Source organism: Hyperoodon ampullatus (genome assembly GCF_949752795.1).
Source record: "Hyperoodon ampullatus genome assembly, chromosome: 4".
NCBI lineage: Eukaryota > Metazoa > Chordata > Mammalia > Artiodactyla > Ziphiidae > Hyperoodon > Hyperoodon ampullatus.
Window position 1 is genome coordinate 153,242,012 of NC_136917.1, and position 23,660 is coordinate 153,265,671.

Genomic DNA, 23,660 nt, shown 5'->3' on the forward strand with positions numbered 1-23,660 from the left:
AATATTTGTGCACAGTTTTATAAAAATTCTACAAAAAATCTTTGGTATAAATGTTTAAACTAGTTTTGAAAAATACATTTTCTATTAAAGTCAGAGTTGAATATATTTTAAGAAAAATCAATTTTTCTCAAGTATTATTCACTTAAAGTGATAACTGCAAAATGACAATTATTGTGAGTTTGTTTTCCTCCAATAAATTTAAAATAATGAGTTTTTCATGTCTGTATTTTAATGTAATTGAAAGGTAATCTCCTTTAAACTGCTCAAAATAGTTATAATGAGTGAATCCAAGCTCTAATTTTACACAAATACTACACTGGTACACAGCATGTTTTACTGACCACTCTCTCAATCAGTAGACAAAATAATATTAATCATGGATAAGTTTATAAGTTGCTACCTCTTTCAATTTTTTATATAAGAACAATTCTAAGTATTAATTGAAAAGGTATGATTTTACAAAACTCTTCCTTGATGATAAATAATTTATTTTACATTACCTTTAGTTTTATCAAGGCAGGATAATGAACTAAAGCAAAAAGAAAACATGAAAATAACATTTATTAGTTAATATTCACTTTTACAAATTATGATAAACATTTACAGTAGAAAATAAGCAAATTTTAAACTAGTGATCTGTTGCTGTTTTAAATAATTTTTATATATGAATTTGTTTTCAGATGCCTATGTTTTAAATCTGTTGAGTACGTAACATTTTACATAATAGTAACTAAAGAACATTATACTCATGATTATCTAAAGTTCCTTGTATTCATAAACCTCTATTATGTGAGATTTTATTGTTAACAAAATCATCACCATAATATTTATTTTAAAGAACAATAGGTTTAATAAAAATTTCTCTGCCATTAAATGTAATTTCTTTGTACAAAAATTTTATTTTACTTAGTTAATTTACCATGAGTTATGGAAGTGATGTTTTTATTACTTACAATTACTTATAAAAAGAGAGTCTCACTGGTCTCATTATTTGCACATGTGGCAGGTAAAAGAATATCTTTATAAAAGAATACAGAAAATGACTATAAAATCACTAGCATATAACACTGCAAATCTGCATGGTAATAAACCAATTTTTGTGAAAGTGAACTCATTAATGCTAACTTTTTGCTGACTTCCAACTGATTGGAAAACTGCCTTACAAAAATTCAAAAGGCACTTCATGAATTGTAGAAGAGAAGAGGAGAAACGGAAGGAACTAACCATAACCAAGCATATTTCACTCATTTGCCTTCCAACAAACTCCGCTTATAATCTATGGCTGTGGTCTGGGGGGAAAGATGAATAAAATTGATGAGGGAGACAGAAGGGTTCCATCAGGATGACACAAAAAGCTTCTTGATGAGCAGTGCGAAGTAGTTTAGACATGCAGTGCAGCTGGGATTTGATTGTTTATTAAATTTTATTTTACCTTTCCTTGCACTTGAAAATATTCTACACATCATTTATAAAAATGTCAACTTGCCATAAGTGGGCTTTACACAGTGGAGGAGGCAATTTGAGAAACAAAATGGGATGTGAAATAGATAAGTATACAAGAGATATAAGGCTAAGGGAAAAAATAAGTTTCTCATGTTTGATGAGAGTACCTATCTAAAATAACCTTTAAAAATACTTAATAAAACTGATAATTTTTATAAACATCCATAGTTTTATGAACAGAACTTATGTAAATAAAGGTTCTTATCAAAGGGCTTATTTCTATGGCAATGATTATTTTTATTTAAGTGGTCCTAAACCTCTATGGTTCATTTTAAAAGCACATGAAAAGTCAACACATGTTGAGATGTGGATCTTAAATACACAACACTGTAATAATCAAAACTATCAAAACTTGATTCTTCTTTTTCAATTTATCTGGCAAATGTGATGGCAAATCATTCATCTACTACAATAATTCACAATGAATTTCCTGAAACAAGTAAATTCAGGCAAGTTTAACTGTATCCCTTTATTTGTGTCCAAGTTACCACTGATTGAAAACTGAGAGAAGCAAAGTGCTTTCCAAACTGAAGATATTCTGAGTTAAGGGGATGATACTGTTTTTATTTATTGGTTATATTCTACCCACCTCAAAAATTATACACTACAGTTAAAAAATAGGATGGCAAAGATAAAAAGCAATTATTTAAGCAAAGGAAATGCCAAATTTCAAGTAATAAATTATGGCTGTATGACAACTATTACACAATAGAAAACTATTACAATTAAAATCAAGACCTCCAAGAAGCTATTACAATTATTGGGGGTGCCAAACATGGGCCAGAACATTTCTGGGGATTAAGCTGACCAGCAAAAATTTATTGCATTGGATACCTCTCAGTTTTCTACAATACTTGACTAAGAGTGCAAAATACCTTGCCTAACAGAATGTGCAAACAGAATTGGAAACAAAAATCGGAAAAATGACTCGTGTAAACCAAAAAATTAAGACAACTAAAAGGAAAGATACAATTTTTTTTAGACTCAGTCTATTTGAATGTCAGTTTATTCCTTTTAGATCCAATAGTATCTCACATATCATAAAAGAGAAATTAAATTCAACAAATATAGTTTTAATGTACCCACCATGTGCAATTCAACTGCTAGTCATTTAAGAAAGAGAAAATTAAATGAGATGTTTTCTATCTCCTGGTGCTACAGAATAATAGTTATCATCATAAAGGTATAGTCTGTACTCTAGAAGAAATTATTAATAATTAGAATTTAAATTATTACAGTCACTTGAAGGAGCCATTATTTTTAGTGGTGCCACAAGGGTATTTTAATGGAGGAGGTGGCATGTCAACTGACCATAATAGCAATTAGTCAATCAAATGTAATGGTATGGGAAAATATATAATGCTTTCAGAAAATAATGTTTCAAATTATAGTTTTTAAGGGATATCATATATACATATATATTATTTTGAAGAACTTGTATGTCACACAATAGAGTTTAAATTTTACCCTTGTGTTACTGGTAATTGACAGGATCAAATGGCAAAATGTGATTTTAGGAGATTCATTCCCTCTTACATATATTTGTCAATAACTAATATTAATTCTCCTTTAACGGTAGAATTTACCAATGGAGAGAGCTGGGTCTGGTACTTCCTTTCTACTGAGTTTTTGTTTAGTAATTCTTTACTTATTATAGGCATATTAAAATTTTATATTTTTCCTTAAGACATTTTAGAAACTTTGTGTCTTTCTAGAAAATATTTCATTACGTCTGAATTGCGTATTTTGTTGACATATTTTTCATTTTTTAATTTTTAATGTGGGTAGTAGTAGACCTGCCTCTCTCCTGATTTTAATAATATCAGCCTTCCCTTCATTTTGCTTACTTTTTTTTTTCTCTTTTTCCAATTTCTTATGTTGGAAGTTTAGGTTATTGATTTGATATATTTCTTCTTCTTTTAATATAGGCATTTATAGTTATTTACCTCTAAGCATTTCTGTAGGTTTACATATATTGTGGTTTTGTTTTCATTCATCTCAAACTATTTCTAATTTTCCTCGTGATTTCTTCTATGATCCATTGATTACATAGTAGTCTTGTTTAACTTCCATATATTTGTGGATTGCAAATTTCCTTCTGTTTTGATTCCTAATTTTATTCCATGTGGTAAGAGAACATATTTTGTATGAGTTTTATCCTTTTAAATTGACTGAGGCTTTGTTATAATCTAATATATGGTTTTCATGGAGAACATTCCATGTGCATTTTAGAAGAATGTGTATTAGGCCATTGTTGGGAGTGTTCTATAGATGGTTAGTCAGTTCTAATTAGTTCATAACAGTTTTCATGTCTTCCCTTTCCATATTAATCTTCTGACTATCTGGACTTTCCTGGTGGTGCAGTGGTTAAGAATTCGCCTGCCAATGCAGGGGACATGGGTTCGAGCCCTGGTCCAGGAAGATCCCACATGCCATGGAGCAACTAAGCCCATGCACCACAACTACTGAGCCTGTGCTCTAGAGCTCACAAGCCACAACTATTGAGCCCACTTGCCACAACTACTGAAGCCCATGCACCTAGAGCCCGTGCTCCACAACAAGAGAGCTCACTGCAATGAGAAGCCCATGCACCACAACAAAGAGTAGCCCTCTCTCTCCTCAACTAGAGAAAAGCCCACTCACAGCAACAAAGACCCAATGCAGCCAAAAATAAATTTAAAAAAAAGAAATCTTCTGCCTATTTGCTTTATCCATTACTAAAAGTGGGTCATTGAATTCTTGAACTATTATTTTTATATAGTTTCTTCTTTCACTTTTCTCTATTTTTCTTCATAAAATATGGGGACTCTGGTGGTTTAGGTGCTTATGTCTATAATTGTTACATCTTCTTGATGGACTGAATTTTTTTGATAAACTGACCTTTGTCTTTAATAACAAATTTTGTCTGAGTATCTATTTTATGCAATATTTGTATAGCCACTTCTGCACTCCTTTGCTTACCGAACACATTTGTGCCTTCGAATCTAGTGTTACTTATAGACAGCATATAGTTGGATCGTGTTTTTATCCATCTGTCCATCTGTCTTTTGATTGAAGTTTTTTTCCTCACCTACAATGTAATTAACTGATAGCTGAAAAGGTAGGATTTAGCCTTATTATGTTTTTCTATATGTCATTTGTCTTTTTTATTCTTCTCTCCCTCCATTACTGCCTAGCTTTGTGTCAAATACGTGTTTTCTACAATGTCATTTTTAGTCCCTTATTTTTACTTTAACTCTATTATTTGAATTACTTTATTAGTGGTTGCTCTTGGGATACAGTTAACACCTTAGCTTACAGGTGATCTACTTCCAATAAGGGCAACTTAACTTCAATATTATCTCTCTTCCTTCTTTGTGTTAATATTGACATAAAATTATATATTTATATATTATAAGCCCATCAACACAAATTTTTATATATGGAGTTGTTTTTTAAATCAAATGAGAGCAGAAAAGTGTTCTCCCACAAAATACTAAAACATGTATAGTGTCTTGTATTTACCAAATGCAGTTACCTTTACAAGCATTCCTTATTTCTTCAAGTGTATTTGAGTTACTCTTTAGTGTTCTTTCTCTTTAGTGTTTTTCCAAGGCAGGTCTGCTAGTGACAAATTCTCTGAGTTTTGTTTAACTGAGAATGACTTAATTTTTCATTCACTTCTTAGGATAGTTTTTCTGTATATAGATTCTTGGTTGACAGTCTTTCTTTGGGCACTTTGAATACATCAACCTATGAAGACCTATGAAGGTCTTCTGGCCTTCCTAGTTACTGGTAAGAAAGGACTGTTAATCTTACTGAGGATCGCTTGTACACAGTGAGTCACTTCTCTACTGCTACTTTGAAAATACTGTCTGACTTTGATGTTTGACAATTTGATTATTATGTGTCTAGGTGTAGGTATCTTTGACTTTATCCATAATAGTAAAGTTGAATGAATAGTCATAGTATCCAACTTGGGTTAATTGAATTTCTTTGATGTGTAATGTACTCAATCAAATTTGAGAAGTTTTAGGCCATCATTTTTTTTCCAAATATTTTTCTATCCCTTAATCTCTCTCCTATCCTTGAGGGACTCCCATTTTGCATATGTTGTACATTTGATCATGTTCTAAAAGTCTCTGAGGCTCTCTTTAGTTTTCTTTATAATATTTTTGTTTGTTTTATGATTTATCTTGAAAGTTTACTGATTCTTTACTCTGCTAGCTCAAATATAGGGTTGAGCCTTTCTAGTGTATTTGTCTTTTATTGACATTTCTATTTTTTGAGAAATTGTTTTCATTCATAGTTCCTATAGTTCTTTATACATGGGTTTCTTTAGTTCTTTGAATGCATTTAAAATAACTGATTTGAAGAGTTTGTGTAGTAAGTGCAAAATCTGGACTTCCTCATGGACAGTATCTACTGACTTTGTTCCCTGTGTATATGCATATTTCCTCATTCTTTGCATGACTTACATTTTTTGTTGTTGAAAATTTGACATTTTAAATAAAATAATGTGACCACTCTGGAAAATAGATCTCTTTCCTTGGGATCTGTTGTTCTTGTTTCTCTGTTATTATGTTTTTCTGCTGCTGTTCTTTATGTATTTTGTGACTTTCCTAAACTAATTTTGTAAATTCTATACTCTTTGTTGCATATGCACTAAAGTCTCTGTTCAGTTTTATTATTGGGCAGCTAATGATTAGACAAAAACTTCCTCAGTGCTTTGAACCAAGATTTAGCTGAGAGGCTCTGTGTGCATGCTGGGACATGCCTTCAAAACTCCAGCTGGCAGATTACAATTCTATCTTAAGCTTCCCTGTCTGCTTGTGTGGAGCTTCAAGGCAAGGCAAAAGTGAGAAATCAGAGCCTTTTCACATCTTTACTGAGTATGCACACAGTCCTGCACATAAATTTCAAGGAATATACGGGAGGTTTTGAAGCCCATTACACACATCAATTCTGCAACTTTTCCTTTTAAGTCTTCTGGTTGTATTCTTCTTTTGTACCTGTGGTTATCACTGTCTCAAGAAACAGCAATGTTAAGCAGTTGGTATTGTTTGTTTTGACAACAAACTTCTCACAAACAAAAAATTCATTTTCTTGCAGTAAATATAAACTCTGAATCAGTTAAAATAAACATAAAACAGCAAGTTGGGCTTTCCATGAACCTTCCACACTTGAGCCTTTTGGGGAGCTTCAAAACTGTTCTGCCCCTCCCAGTGAGTTCTAGGATGCCGGTTTTCCTGGCTATTGTTATTGCTACAAAGATCTTGGTTTTCAAGGTTATTACAGAACTCTGATACGGAAGGGGGATATGCAAGTAAAAATGCCATAAATTTCATTCTTCATACTCATCAGATTCAGTCGTTTTTCTTAAATAAACTCCTGTAAGATTACTGCAACACTTTGGTAAATTCCACAGTTTGAAAAAGTTGATTTTTTTCTACTGTTCTCTTTGCCTTTATGGTGGAGCAGATTTTCAGAGATCCGTACCCAACTATTCCCATTATAGCCACTTAACATTTCTTTTTAAGGGAGAATTTAGGCAAAAGTCTTTCTGAATTTTTCCAGCATATGAGAGGCCAGCAGGCTAACTCCCTGTACAAAAAATATCACTATACCCTTTGGGATTTTTTTTTAATGAGAATAATGCTGCTGGTTAGGACAGCTGAACAAATGTCTAGGTCGTTTTTCCTTCCATTTCAAATAATGTAGGATGATCAACAAATTAGCTGCAAGCAGCATTGATTTAAAATATCTTTAGCCCTAGTTTAATTACAAGTTGTTTGTGTACCTATGATGTAGCAATTGCAAAAGTTGCATGAGGTACAATATGAACAAAAAGAATGAGAGCAAATATTGGGATAAGCATTTACGTAAGCATGAATTTCATGTAATGGCAAATATGTAGCAAGGAAATAGGATAATATAGTGGCTTAAATTAAGAGCTATGAATCGAGGTTCTTTGGAATAGAATTATGAAACCATCAGTTACTGATCTGGAAAGCTGACTCTTAGTATCATTATTGGTAAAATGAATAGGATAATAGTATCTTTGGACAGGGCTGTGGCAAAAATTATATTCTATAATCTATATAAAGCATTTAGCACAGAGTTGGATACAAAAAAATATTCAGTGATATTTACAATTATTGATATTAATTTGTATTTTTACACCTGTTGGCTGATGATGACAAAGTGAACCTCTCTATAACAAGCTGCCTTACTAAAAATAACTATAGTTAAAAGTCAGCAAATATATGTCAAGTATTGTAATAGGTATTTTTATAACTTTCATATTTTCTTATCAAAATAACCCTTATATCAATCTGTTTCCTTTTGTTAATTTTCTTTAAGTAAAGAAATGATGTTAAAGTAACCATCACAAACTTAGAGAACAAATTGTAAATCAAAAACAGGTGTATCTGGTCCATGTTTTGACATTATACCATATTGTTAACTCCACAGTCACATACTGTGTAAACAAATTATTGCTTTTTTGTAACTCTTTCCTAGAATTACAAAATCCATGACAAGTAATTTTCATAAATATTGTTAAATACCTAACTATAATTTGAGGTACTTTTCTCAAATTTCAGGACTTTCCATATGCCTAGATTCAAGAGTTGTTTTCCTTTTACTACCAAGATAAACCTAGGTAAAAATATAATTTTCAAATCATAAAATCTTGCAATTATTTAAGACTTCCTGCAATGTACCACGAAATACATGAGATGCCTTTTATATACACTTAATCCCCAAATTATTTGAGGACTATTATCGGACTTGAAAGAGTGTGGAAGGTTTAAACTAGGTATATATCTGTAGAATCATATGCCAATGGCAGTCAAGCAGACCTCTGCTGATGGTAAGGATGTAGAGTGTCACAAGAGAGTCTTGCTTCCACCCTAATGATTGGGTTAGTCCAGAAAACTTACAAAATAATTAATTTTTAAAAAATCCATCTGAGAGCTGAGGGTGCAAAAATTCCTAAATAAAATAAACTTCAGAAAGAGGTACATGCTTTATAAGAGGGAAGAGTCTTACTGCTCATTTCATCACTCAGCATAATAAGTAGAAGCCAGTAAGGAAACTAGTAAGCAGCCCAAATTTTAATAAACTTTTAATGGCTGCACAAAGGCTGGCATGACAGATTTGATATTCAAGAAACAGCCTCCTGGTACTTACTCTTTCGCATTAGACCTCTATCAAATGCATGGGGATAGTGCACCTAAGGATTGGAGTACTGTCAGAGGGCTGAGAAGATTGCCTAGAAGAAAACAAGTTTTTCCCCAATGCAAGGCAGAAACCTGCCAAAGGAAAGGCAGGGAAGGACAGATGAGGGAGAACCTGAAAAGTGCACATGCACTCAAAACCACACAAACAGACATACAATATAGTGAGCTGACACAAGATGAAGCATATCCTATTTGGGGGTGGGAGGAGTGGTAAGAGTTATTTATTTCAATATCTACTATCCTTTCCCTACTCTCAGGCAAGTAGAGGATGGTGTGATAAACAGGATATTTTTAAATGTCACCCATGCTGCACAGGAATTCTGACTTCACATGTTGGTCCCTCTAATACAAATATATTCAATTTTATATACTGTCAGCAACTCAGATGCCCTTCCACATTCTAATTCAATCAATACTCATGTTGGTTCACTGATTCTTAATTTGAAAGAACAAAGCCATGCCATTAGGGGTGGAGAGGAAGTTGGAAAACGTTTTAAAAAAAGAAACCTTAGATTTATTTTGGCAAACAATTTATATTTTTATCAATATTCTTTAAATAGCTTGTATGGATATTTCACCACAGTATTGAATGTACCCAGTAACTGCTTATTAGAAATTTACTTTTTATTATATTTCAAATTTATTATTTTGCTCACAGTTTAATATATTTTTGAGAAAGTTATATTCTTAAAATAAAATCTCAGTCACTGTATTTAAATTAGTTCATCTTGGTGTGGCAGGATGGTATTATTGAATCTAATTTCAAAAACTAGAAAGTACATAATTTCCAATTTTCAATTTTTATATATGCAAATTATTTTTGCATAAAGTATATTTCTCCTCAAGCAAAAATAAAATTTGAAAGACATCAAATTTTATCTTTTCTCTAATTCTATTGAATTTATACAAAATTTGGCTTGAGAATATAGTGGAGCCTGTCTTACCCAGGAATGTAATTGATGTTTAGGGAAAATTCTGAAAATGATGACAATCTTCAATTTACTGTCCTTCTCCCAAGAGAAAAGTATAGGAAGATTAAAGACTTTGAAGGGTAACTTAATCAGATCTAGATTTTATGATTTTTTGAGCACAATGAGAATATTTCCAGATTTATAAATATAAAAAATCCATGTACTTTTATCTTCACAGGAGGGAAGCTCTATTTCCTTATATGTCCCATCAAGGCATAGTGAGAATCAATCTAATTACCACCCATTCTTATCTTCTCAGAAAGGAGCATTTCCTTGGCCTCATTTTGATTAAAGACTGGCCCAAGAGACTGACTTCCTAGTTTCCTTACACTGTCTCCACGGTGAGAGGCTTTGTGGATTGTTTGTTTGGTGGCTGAAACTCTCACTGTCTTTAATTAGCTAATTCATCAATAAGTTCCAGTCTAACACAGGTGATCTGAGCCAGAATTCCAGCAAACGTTTCCATTTCCTATAACAAAGTTGACATTCTATCCCTATGTGTAGAAAGAGATCCTCAGGTAAGCAGGAGGAACCTCCAGATGTGTTCAGATTAATCCAATGGTTTATATTAGGAACTCATTCTAGTGACAAAGATTTGTCTACTGAACTTTTTGTTTTTTGATTCCCATAAGTTAGGGCCTGTATGTCTTGGTTCCCTAACTGGGTTGTAATTTTACCTTCTGTTGGTGTTTGAAACTTCATGACTCCATTTTCATAATTAGATCTCTCACTACATCAAAATTTTCAGGAAAAAAATAAATGCTGGAAAAACTGAGTAGTTGACTTTAACCCAGAAAACTTTAAGAAAACGAATTGATCTTTTCACTTTATGAGCCTGGAGCTTTCTCACTAGACTTGTTTTAATTTCCTGGTAAGCTGGAACTGATTGGTTTAACATGGTGAATCTCAGCTTATGAAAATCACCTTGGTTGCTTTTTTAAAATACCCAACTCACTGCATCCTACCTCAGGGTGATTAAATCAGAAACTCTGGGAGCAGGGACCAGACATTATAATATGATTCTAATATGAGGCCCAGCTTGAGAACTACAAACCAAAGCATGTTATTGTCTCTGAAGTAGGGTCTCTTATTGAGAACTCTTTCAATCTTATTTTGAAGACTTACTGCAGGGAAGACTTGATCATGTTTGGGGACTTAAATCCTAATATTGGTGAAAGTACTAGATACCTTTTATGCAGATACTCAGTTTAGATACAGATGTATCAAATGGCATTTTTAAATAACAATATTTCTGAGTGAAATAATATGGTACAAATACAGAACATTTTAATTGCATCTCTATTTGGGAAGTGAATATTGTATATAACTTCAGTTATTCTATATATACGGCAAGCTGTGGAGGATTACTCTAGATCAAGTAAAAAGTGATTCCTTGTTATACCTTTTATAAACTGGTAGAGATTTCTATTAGGAATAATATGAGATTGGGGACTTAACTGACTTTTCCTCAGGCTTTGGTTTTGTGGTAAGACAGTCACAATGAGTTAAAGAGCTAGAGTTGAATAGAGAGCTCTGGATACTGATGCTTATAAAAGGCCTTAATATTCATGGGAGATGCAAGGCTGGTGGAAATTGTGATCAGATAACAGTCTCTGCTGGTGATCCTACATCCTCTCTCACTTTTGTAAATCAAAATCAACTGAAGGGGGCTTCCCTAGTGGCGCAGTGGTTGGGAGTCCGCCTGCCAACGCAGGGGACACGGGCTCGAGACTTGGTCTGGGAGAATCTCACATGCCGCAGAGCGGCTGAGCCTGTGCACCACAACTACTGAGCCCTCGTGCCACGGCTGCTGGGGCCTGCGTGGCTGGAGCCCGTGCTCTGCGGCGGGAGAGGCTACTGCGGTGGGGGGCCCGCCCGCCATGGTGGGGTGTGGCCCCCGGTCGCCGCGGCTGGGGGGCGCCCGTGCACAGCAATGAAGACCCAGCACAGCCAAAAATAAATTTTAAAAAAATCAACTGAAGGGTTGTATATCAAAATTTATTGAGTTAAGGTCATGGGGTTTAGTGTTGCTTTTGTTCCTGTTATTATTGCTATAATCTCACATTTAACTGGCTTATGTTAAGAGATACAATGAAACCATTTAACTAGTGTAATTATATAGGTAGTCTCAGTAACAGCAGAAAAATATATGTGGGCTGAATTATTCTGATTCACTAAGAACTGATTTTATTGACTTTTAACTGGAAGTTAGTTTTAGTAGTGGTGTAATTCTCTTTCTCGTATGTAATAAATTTGATTTTATTGCCATGATGAATTATTTAACTGCTGTCTTTGCATTATATGCCATCTTCTTTGCATTAACTTTGAGACTGGTTTAAGATAACTTTTAGCCCTTTATTAGTAGTAAGTTTGGCAAACAATTTTGGCCATGGCATGTACTTTGTGCTTTGCTGGCATTGTCTTTCTCAGTGATGTTTTCTCTTCATGTTATTTTTTTTTTCCAAATCCTTTTTCAACATCTTCTTTTGTACTGAATGTATTTAAATCACTTCAAATCCTTTCTGAAACAAAGCGAGACACCTATAAATTTTAGAAAAAACAACAAATACAAAATATAAATTAAAACTTTTGAAGAGAAACATATTGGCATTTCCAACTCAAAATGATAAATACTTGACAAAAGTGTAGGGAATTGATGTCCCATCCTTTTTTTTTTTTTTTTTTTCTTCCTTTTCTAGGAATTATTCTGTCAGTAACCACTGCTGAGGATTTTGCTTAGGTTCTAATTCTATGTGGGATATTTACATTTGTTGATCAACTGTTATTATCCACTTGTCTTGAGTTGCAAAAATATCCATGTATGTTGTATATGTATATTTTAATAACTAATTGGATATGCAATTGAATTTGATCTGTGAAAAATTATAAAATCTTCCATTCTTGGGAAAGTTATCAATTTTCAATGTTGTATTCAGGAAGGTGATGGGGATCTGAGAGTCAGTGAATCAAGTCAAATGGCACAAGACACTGAGAATAATGGGAAGAGCAACAGAAGGAAAAAATGATTTTCCCTTAGCACAACAATTTAAATAAATTGAATACACTATCAGCAAGGCAGTATGCTATTTTCAGGAGTTAGAAATTGTCAGAACAGCCCTTTCTAGATTTGCTTCAAGCTGCAGGCAGTCTCATTCCATTCCCCCATTAGGCTGAGGATAAAAAGCAAACCAGGCGGCTTATGTATGCATTCAAAACCAAAATTGTTTTATCCAAATGTGAGAATGGACAGGAAGCAAAAATAGTTCTGTGATTTACAAATGAGAATAGGACTTTTTTCCAAAAGATTTCTCACTTTGAAAAAAATCTTGAACTATAGAAGAATATTTTTTTTTGCTGGCAAACAACAAAACTTGCTCATTTTGGCAAGAAAGGGACCTACTTGCCTGCATTGCCTTTTCAAGCTTTTGAAAGCTGAAGCATATAGAGTATTTTAAAAAGTATAAAGAAGTAACATTTGAAATACTTGCTAACTAACTTTCATTTTGTCCTCATGTGTGTTGATTGGAGTCAAAAGGTCAATTACTTCCAAATAAAATATATTTCCTGCTACCAATGACCACAACTATAAAAAAGAGGGTGAAATGTGGAATTCTTAAATGTGATATGCACACTGTTAATGAGGTTAAATTCTGGAAGTCATTCTTTCCTTCACAATTTTACCAAGTAAGAAAATGCAAACTACCTGGATTTTAGAAGACATCTCCATTAAGAACACATTTCATTTAAAAGCTTGTGTCTTTGGCAACAATAGCAAAATTGAATTGTGACTGTCTTACTTTCTTAACGTTTCTATACTGCTTGGCATAAAAGGTCAAAGTAAAAATTAGGGAGGAAGCTGTAGATCTGATTTCTAACTCATCAAATGAGCAGCTCTGACAGATGCACAATCTGCAGCTCTCCCACTGCTTCCTCCATTATGCAGGCCACGGTTACGCTTTCCAGACAGAAATGATCATGGCTCGCCCTTCAGGAAATGTGAGGAAATAATAACGTGTGGCCATCTATAAAGGAAAAAAAAAAAGTATGCCAAGCAAGAGAAAGGTGGGGGAGAGGCCAGAGGCTTTGCAGAAGGGAAATAATTTGTTCTGCTCCTAGTCTTAGCCTTGCAAATATGTCACGTTTGGTAATACAGCTCACACTTTCAGCATCATCTTTGAAGGAGAGGAAAAATATCACAGGATATATTTCATAATATTAAAACACTTATTTCACAGTTGTAGAAACAAATTAAGAAAATGAACAGTTCTTTAAAAGAAAAAAATTAAACACTAGGGTCAGATGCAGTAGCACTTTGGTTGTTAAAAAGATAAATAATTAGTGGGGGTGTAAATCTGGTTTCAGGACTGCATTGTGCAAAACATTTTGAAATTTGTCTTCTGTCACTCTCTGCCTTTTGATCTGACTGCCTGTCTATCCTTCATCAAAATAAATGCAATACTAAATTACTAACATTGAACTGTTGAGAATTTCTATTTCCTAGTCTATTATCATACCATATTATATAAAATTTCCTCCATCTTAGATTATACCACATCATTGGTGCATGGCGGGGGAATCCTTCATGTTTCTCTGTCTCTTCCATGTCATAAAAAGGACTTGAACTTTTTGATGAAGCTGGAAACTGCTGAGTGTAGCATCCAGCGTTCCGGAGTTTGCCATTTAACCTTCTCTTCTAGGTTTTACCACCCTTCTAGGGCATAACCAGGAATCAAGAGTTCTGTCATCCCAACTGGCAGGAATCACAGTTCTTAGTCTTTTTCCAAATAGTGGGAATTCTCCTCCTTGTAGTAACTTTCCCTAAACCCTCTGCTCCTCTTCAACTGCTCTAGAACAGCCTTCATTATCCCTTCACTGAATTGGACATTCATAAAAACGAACTGTCCATTTAACATGAGTTTCTTCAAACTCTAGGACACAAAGAATTACAAATCCCAGTAGGTGTTTAAAATGAGGAAGAGAAACCTATGGGGAGGTCAAAAAAATTAAATATTTTAAGTGATCCTGCTACAAATATATTGCGTTTTGGAAATAAGCTTTCACCTCAGAGCCAAAAACTGCCAAGCTTCATGTTTAAAGTTTTATAGAATTGTTCAGCTCTATGGAAACTTGAAGGTGCATAAATTTTACCCAGTTTACTTCACAATATTGTAATCATTATTTTAGAGATTTCCATCTCTGATTCATAACCACTGTTTTTTCTACTTTTTTCTCTTTTTTTATTTGTATATAGTTGACTTACATTATTATATTAGCTTCAGGTTTACAACATAGTGATTTGACATTTATATACACTACAAAATGATTGCTACTATGAGTCTGGTTACCATTTGTCACCACAAAAAGTTATCACAAGATTATTACTGTATTCCCTGTGCTGTAAATTACATCTCCATGACTTATTTATTTTATAACTGGAAATTTATACCTCTTAACTCTTTTCATCTATTTCACCCAACTCCGAACTTCCTCTCTCTATGGATGACTAGCTTGTTCTCTGTGTCTATGAGTCTGTTTCTGTTTGGTTTTGTTTGTTTGTTTTGTAGTTTAGATTCCACAGATAAGTAAAATCATATGTCATCTGCCTTCTTCTGTCTGAGTTATTTCATTCAGCATAAAATCCTCTAGATCCATTCATGTTGTTCCAAATGACAAGATTTCCTTCTTTTTCATGGCTGAGTAACATTCCATTGTATGTATGTATGTATGTGTATGTGTGAGTGTGTGTGTGTGTGTATATATATATATATATGTATATCACTTCTTTATCAATTCATCTATGGATGGTCAATTAAGTTGTAGTCACATCTTGGCTATTGTAAATAATACTGAAATGAACATGGGGGTGCATATTTCTTTTCAAATTAGTGTTTTTGTTTTCTTTGGATAAATATTCAGAAGTGGAATTGCTGGGTCATAAGGTAATTCTGTTTTTAATTATTAAGGAATCTCCATACTGTTTTCCATGGTGACTAAACCAACTTACATTTCCACCCTCAGTGCATGAGGATTCCCTTTTCTCCACATCCTCGCCAACTCTTCTTATTTTTTGTCTTTTTGATAATACCCATTCTGACAGGTATTGAGTGATATCTCATTATATCAATAGTTTTGATCTCATCACAGGGTGATATCTCTGATGATTAGTGATGTTGAGCATATTTTCATGTGCCTATTGGCCATCTGTATGTCTTCACTGGAAAAACATCTATTTGGGTCTTCTTCCCATTTTTTTTTTTTTAATTCAGGTTGTTTGGTTTTTTCATATTGAGTTGTGTGAATGTTTACATATTTTGGATATTAAACTGTTATTAGTCATATCATTTGAAAATATTTCTTCATTTCAGTAGGTTGGCTTTTCATTTTGTCAATGGTTTCCTTTGCTGTGAAAAAGCTTTTAAATTTAATTAGGTTTCATTTGTTTATTTTTGCTATAGTTTCCTTTGCCTTGTGACAGATCCCCAAAACTATTGCTATGATTTATGTCAAAGGGTGTACTGCCTATGTTTTCTTCTAGAAGGTTTATGGTTTCATGTCTTACATTTAAGTCTTTAATTCATTTTGAGTTTACTTTTGTATATGGTGTAAGAAATGGTCTAATTTCATTCTTTTACATGTAGCTGTCCAGTTTTCCCAACACCATTTATGGAAGAAACTCTCTTTTCCCAACTGTATATTCTTTGCCCCTTTGTTGTAGATTAATTGACCATATGTGCAAGGGTTTATTTCTGGGCTTTCTGTTCCATTGATCTACACATATATTTTTTTTAAATGCCAGTACCATTTTGTTTTGATTACTATAGCTTTGTAGTATAGTTTGAAGTCAGGGAGGGAAAAATCCAGATATTTTTCTTTCTCAAGATTGCTTTGGCTATTCAGAGTCTTCTGTGGTTCCATACAAATTTAAGATATTTATTCTAGTTCCGTGAAAAATGCTATGGGTATTTTGATAGAGATTTAATTAAATCTGTAGATTGTTTTCTTTAGTATGGATATTTTAACAATATTAAGTCTTCTGATCCATTAGCACTCTGCATCTTGCCATTTATTTGTTGTCTTCAATTTCTTTCAACAGTACCTTATAGTTTCAGGGTACAGGTATTTCACTTTTTTGGTTAAATTTATTCCTGGGTTTTTTATGCAATCTTAAATGGAATTTTATTTACTAATTTTGGTTTCTGATAGTTCATTATTAGTGTATAGAAACGTAACAGACTTCTGTATATTAATTTTGTACCTTGAAGGCTTACTGAATTTATTTATCAGTTATAATAGTTTTCTGATGGAGTCTTTAGGCTTTTCCATATATAGTATCACATCACTCAATTGCTTTTTATTTTACTTTAAATAGAAACACTTGCTCTCTCTCATACATACACATACACACACACACACACAGAGTCATGATGCATAGCTATTGCTATATTACATCCCATGGTTAACAACACTGCATTCAGTAACAAATGGAAGCCTGTTTGAATTATTTTCTACACAATTCCAGGGATCAAAACACTCCTGACTAGTTCTCAGCAACACGGGTATATGTTGAAAATTTCTCAAATAAGAAGGAATAATTCAAGGTCCAAGAGAACACTGGTTCTTTTCTAAACTTGATTGCCACTTTGTTTGCATCACAAAATCAAACCGTGACTATATATGCATAAAAAAAATAGAATATGAAAGACATTTGTAAAAATATTTGTAAAAATAAATACATAGAAGTTTTATAGGTATACTCTCATGTAGTTGTCAGTGTATTTAAAAAGGTAAACTATTCATAATTTCCAGTTCATAACAGTAAATATGAAGATATAAGAGGCTATAAAATAAACAAAATCAGCATATTTTTTTTTCATATAGTTTATATTGCTCCTTTGGCTTTTTCTTTGTATTGTGGGAATTTGGGGGGGTTTAATTAAACAAGGAGGCCATTAGTCTGAGGGGTCCTTAATGCCATGGAGACCTATGTAGGCAAAACAATATCTAGGCAACCACATCATTGTTTGATAAAATAAATTATTAAAAGTTTTTTTAACAACTTTATTGAAGTATAATTTCTTTACATTGTTGTTATTTTCTGCTGTATAATAAAGTGGATCAGCTATATGTATACATATGTCCTCATATACCCTCCCTCCTGCATCTCCCACCCACCCTCCCTACCCACTGTCTAGGTGGTCACAAATAACCGAGCTGATCTCCCTGTGCTATGTGGCTGCTTCCCACTAGCTATCTATTTGGCATTTGGTAGTGTATATATGTAAATGTCACTCTCTCACTTTGTCCCAGCTTACCCTTCCCCCTCACTGTGACCTCAGGTCCATTCTCTACAGCTGCATCTTTACTCCTGTCCTGCTCCTAGGTTCTTCAGAACCTTTTTTTTTTTTTTTTTTTTTTTTTTTTAGATTTCATATATATGTGTTAGCATACAGTATTTGTTTTTCTCTTTCTGACTTACTCACTCTGTATGAAAGACTCTAGGTCTATCCATCTCACTACAAGTAACTCAATTTCATTTCTTTTATGGCTGAGTAATATTCCATTGTATACATGTGCCACATCTTCTTTATCCATTCATCTGTCAATGGACACATAAGTTGCTTCCATGTCCTGGCTATTGTAAATAGTGCTGCAATGGACACTGTGGTACATGACACTTTTTGAATTATGGTTTTCTCAGGGTATATGCCCAGGAGTGGGATGGCTGGGTCGTATCATAGTTCTATTTTTAGTTTTTTTAAGGAACCTCCATACTGTCCTCCATAGTAGCTGTATCAATTTACATTCCCACTAACAGTGCAGGAGTGTTCCCTTTTCTCCACATCCTCTCCAGAATTTATTGTTTGTAGATTTTTTGATGATGGCCATTCTGACTAGTGTGAGGTGATACCTCACTGTAGTTTTGATTTGCATTTCTCTAATGATTAGTGATGTTGAGCATCCTTCCATGTGTTTGTTGGCAATCTGTATATCTTCTTTGGAGAAATCTCTATTTAGATCTTCTGTCCATTTTTGTTTTTTTTCATATTGAGCTGCACAAACTCCTTGTATGTTTTGGAGATTAATCCTTTGTCAGTTGCTTAATTTGCAAATCTTTTCTCCCATTCTGAGCATTGTCTTTTCATCTTGCTTATGGTTTCCTCTGCTGTGCAAAAGCTTTGAAGTTTCATTAGGTCCCATTTGTTTATTTTTGTTTTTATTTCCATTTCTCTAGGAGGTGGGTCAAAAATGATCTTACTGTGATTTATGTCAAAGAGTGGTCTGTCTATGTTTTCCTCTAAGAGTTTTATAGTGTCTAGACTTACATTTATGTCCTTAATCCATTTTGAGTATATTTTTGTGTATGGTGTTAGGGAGTGTTCTAATTTCATTCTTTTACATGTAGCTGTCCAGTTTTCCCAGCACTACTTATTGAAGAGGCTGTCTTTTCTCCACTGTATATTCTTGCCTCCTTTATCAAAAATAAGGTTAACATATTTGTGTGGATTTATGTCTGGGCTTTCTATCCTGTTCCATTGATCTATATTTCTGTTTTTGTGCCAGTACCATACTTTCTTGATTACTGTAGCTTTGTAATACAGCCTGAAGTTAGGGAGCCTGATTCCTCCAGCTCCATTTTTCTTCCGCAAGATTGCTTTGGCTCTCAGGGTCTTTTGTGTTTCCATATAAATTGTGAACGTTTTTGTTCTAGTTATGTGAAAAATGCCACTGATAGTTTGATAGGGATTGAACTGAATCTGTAGACTGCTTTGGGTAATATAGTCATTTTCACAATTTTGATTCTTCCAATCCGAGAACATGGTAAATCTCTCCATCTGTTTCTATCATCTTTCATCAGTGTCTTACAGTTTTCTTCATACATGCCTTTTGTCTCCTTAGGTAGGTTTATGCCTAGGAATTTAATTCTTTTTGTTGCAATGGTAAATGGTTAATTTCTCTTTCAGATTTTTCATCATCAGTGTATAGGCATGCAAGAGATTTCTGTGCATTAATTCTGTAACCTGCTACTTTACCAAATTAATTGATTAGCTCTAGTAGTTTTCTGGTAGCTTCTTTAAGATTCTCTATGTATAGTAACATGTCATCTGCAAACAGTGACAGCTTTACTTCTTCTTTTCCGATTTGGATTCCTTTTATTTCTTTTTCATCTCTGATTGTGGTAGCTAAAATTTCCAGAACTATTTTGAATAATACTAGTGAGAGTGGTCAACCTTGTCTTGTTTCTGATCTTACTGGAAATGGTTTCAGTTTTTCACCACTGACAATGATGTTGGCTGTGGGTTTGTAATGTATGGCCTTTATTATATTGAGGTAAGTTACCTCTATGCTTATCATAAATTGGTGTTGAATTTTGTCAAAAGCTTTTTCTGCATCTGTTGAGATAATCATATGGTTTTTATCCTTCAAACTGTTAATATGGTGTATCACATTGATTGATTCGTATATATTGAAGATTCTTTGCATTCCTGGGATAAACTCCAGTTGATCATGGTGTATGATCCTTTTGATGTGCTAATGGATTCTGTTTGTAGTATTTTGTGGATGATTTTTGCATCTATCTTCATCAGTGATATTGGCCTGTAGTTTTCTTTCTTTGTGACATCTTTCTCTGCTTTTGGTACCAGGGTGATGGTGGCCTCATAGAATGCATTTGGGAGTGTTCCTCCCTCTGCTATATTTGGAAGAGTTTGAGAAGGATAGGTGTTAGCTCTTCTCTTAATTTTGATAGAACTCGCCTGTGAAGCCATCTGGTCCTGGGCTGTTGTTTGCTGGCAAGTTTTTAATCACAGTTTCAATTTCAGTGCTTGTGATTGGTCTGTTCATATTTTCTATTTCTTCCTGGTTCAGTCTCGGTAGGTTGTGCTTTTCTAAAAATTTTTCCATTTCTTCCAGATTGTCCATTTTATTGGCATATAGCTGCCTGTCATAATCTCTAATGACCCTTTGTATTTCTGCAGTGTCCATTGTTACTTCTCCTTTTTTATTTCTAATTCTGCTGATTTGAGTCTTTTCCCTTTGTTTCTTGATGAGTCTGGCTAATGGTTTATCAATTTTGTTTATCTTCTCAAAGAACCAGCTTTTAGCTTTATTGATCTTTGCTATCGTTTCCTTCTTTTCTTTTTCATTTATTTCTGATCTGATCTTTATGATTTCTTTCCTTCTGCTAACTTTGGGGGTTTTTGTCCTTCTTTCTCTAACTGCTTTAGGTGTAAGGTTAGATTGTTTATTTGAGATGTTTCTTGCTTCTTGAGGTAGGATTGTATTGCTATAAACTTCCCTCTTAGAACTGCTTTTGCTGCATCCCATAGGTTTTGTGCCATTGTGTTTTCATTGTCCTTTGCTTCTAGATATTTCTTGATTTGCTCTTTGATTTCTTCAGTGATCTCTTGGTTATTTAGTAGTGTATTGTTTAGCCTCCATGTGTTTGTATTTTTTAAACTTTTTGTTTACTTTAATTGATACCTAGTCTCATATCGTTGTGGTCAGAAAAGATACTTGATATGATTTCAATTTTCTTAAATTTCCCGAGGCTTGATTTGTGACCAAAGATATTTTCTATCCTGGAGAATGTTCCATGAGCACTTGAGAAGAATGTGTATTCTGTTGTTTTTGGATGGAATGTCCTATAAATATCAATTAAATTCATCTTGTTTCTTGTGTTATTTAAGCTTTTGTTTCCTTATTTACTTTCTTTTTGGATGATCTGTCCATTGGTGAAAGTGGGGTGTTAAAGTCCCCTATTATGATTATGTTATTGTCGATTTCCCCTTTCATGGCTGTTAGCATTTGCCTTATGTATTGAGGTGCTCCTATGTTGTGCACATAAAAATTTACACTTGTTATATCTTCTTCTTGGATTGATCCCTTGATCATTATGTAGTGACCTTGTCTCTTGTAATAGTCTTCATTTTAAAGTCTATTTTGCCTGATATGAGAATTGCTACTCCAGCTTTCTTTTGATTTCCATTTGCATGGAATATCTTTTTCCATCCCCTCACTTTCAGTCTGTATGTGTCCCTAGGTCTGAGTGGGTCTCTTGTAGACAGCATATATATGGTTCTTATTTTTGTATCCATTCAGCCAGTCTATGTCTTTTGGTTGGAGCATTTAATCCATTTACATTAAAGGTAATTATTGATATGTATGTTCCTATTATCATGTTCTTAATTGTTTTGGGTTTGTTATTGTAGGTCTTTTCCTTCACTTGTGTTTCCTGCCTAGAGAAGTTCCTTTAGCATTTGTTTTAAAGTGGTTTCATGGTGCTGAATTCTCTTAGCTTTTGCTTCTCTGTAAAGGTTTTAATTTCTCTGTCGAATCTGAATGAGATCCTTGCTGGGTATAGTAATCTTGGTTGTAGGTTTTTCCCTCTCATTACTTTAAATATGTCCTGCCACTCCCTTCTGCCTTGCAGAGTTCCTGCTGAAGGATCAGCTGTTAACCTTATGGGTATTTTCTTGTATGTTATTTGTTGCTTTTGCCTTGCTGCTTTTAATATTTTTTCTTTGTATTTAATTTTTGAGAGTTTGATTAATACGTGTCTTGGCATGTTTCTCCTTAGATTTATCCTGTATTGGACTCTCTGAGCTTCCTGGACTTGATTATTTCCTTTCCCACATTAGAGAAGTTTTCAACTATAATCTCTTCAAATATTTTCTCAGACTCTTTCTTTTTCTCTTCTTCTACTGGGACCCCTATAATTCGCATGTTGGTGCATTTAATGTTGTCTCAGAGGTCTCTGAGACTGTCCTCAATTCTTTTCATTATTTTTTCTTTATTCTGCTCTGTGGTAGTTATTTCCACTATTTTATCTTCCATGTCACTTATCCATTCTTCTGCCTCAGTTATTCTATTGATTCCTTCTAGAAAATTTTTGATTTCATTTATTGTGCTGTTCATCATTGTTTGTTTGCTCTTTAGTTCTTCTAGGTGCTTGTTAAACGTTTTTTTGTATTTTATCCATTGTATTTCCAAGACTTTGGATCATCTTTGCTATCATTACTCTGAATTCTTTTTCAGGTAGACTGCCTATTTCTTCTTCATTTGTTTGGTCTAGTGGGTTTTATCCTTGCTCCTTCATCTGCTACCTATTTCTCTGTCTTCTCATTTTGCTTAACTTACTGTGTTTGGGGTCTCCTTTTTGCAGGCTGCAGGTTCATAGTTCCCATTGTTTTTGGTGTCTGCCCCCAGTGGGTAAAGTTGGTTCAGTGGGTTGTGTAGGCTTCCTGGTTGAGGGGACTGGTGCCTGTGCTCTCTTCGATATGGCTGGATCTTTTCTTTCTGTTGCACAGGACCATGTCCAGTTGTGTGTTTGGGGGTGTCTCTGAACTTATTATAATTTTAGGCCACCTCTCTGGTAATGGGTGGGTTTGTGTTCCTGTCTTGCTAGTTGCTTGGCATAGGGTGTCCAGCACTGTAGCTTGCTCATCCTTGAGTGGAACAGGGTTTTAGCGTTGAGCTGGAGATCTCTGGGAGATGTCTCACCGACTGATATTACATGGGGCTGGAAGGTCTCTGGTGGCCTAATGTCCTGAACTTGTCTCTCCCACCTCAGAGGCTCAGGCCTAACACCTGGCTGGAACACCAAGACCCTATCAGCCACACAGCTCAGAAAATAATGGAGAAAAAAAAAAGAAAGAAAAAATAAAATAAAATAATTAAAATAAAAAACTTAAAAAATATTATTAAAATGAAAAAATTAATAAAAGAAAGTAATTTTTTTAAAAAAAGAAAAGAGCAACCAAACCAATAAGGAAATCCACCATTGATAACAAGCACTAAAAACTAAACTAAGATAAACACATACATCAGAAACTAGTCAGTCACATACAGCAAACCCTGTGTCTACAGTGTCTCCCAAATTCCACCGCCTCAATTTTAGGATGATTTGTTGTCTTCAGGTAGTTCACAGATGCTGGGTACATCCAGTTGATTGTGGAGATTTAAT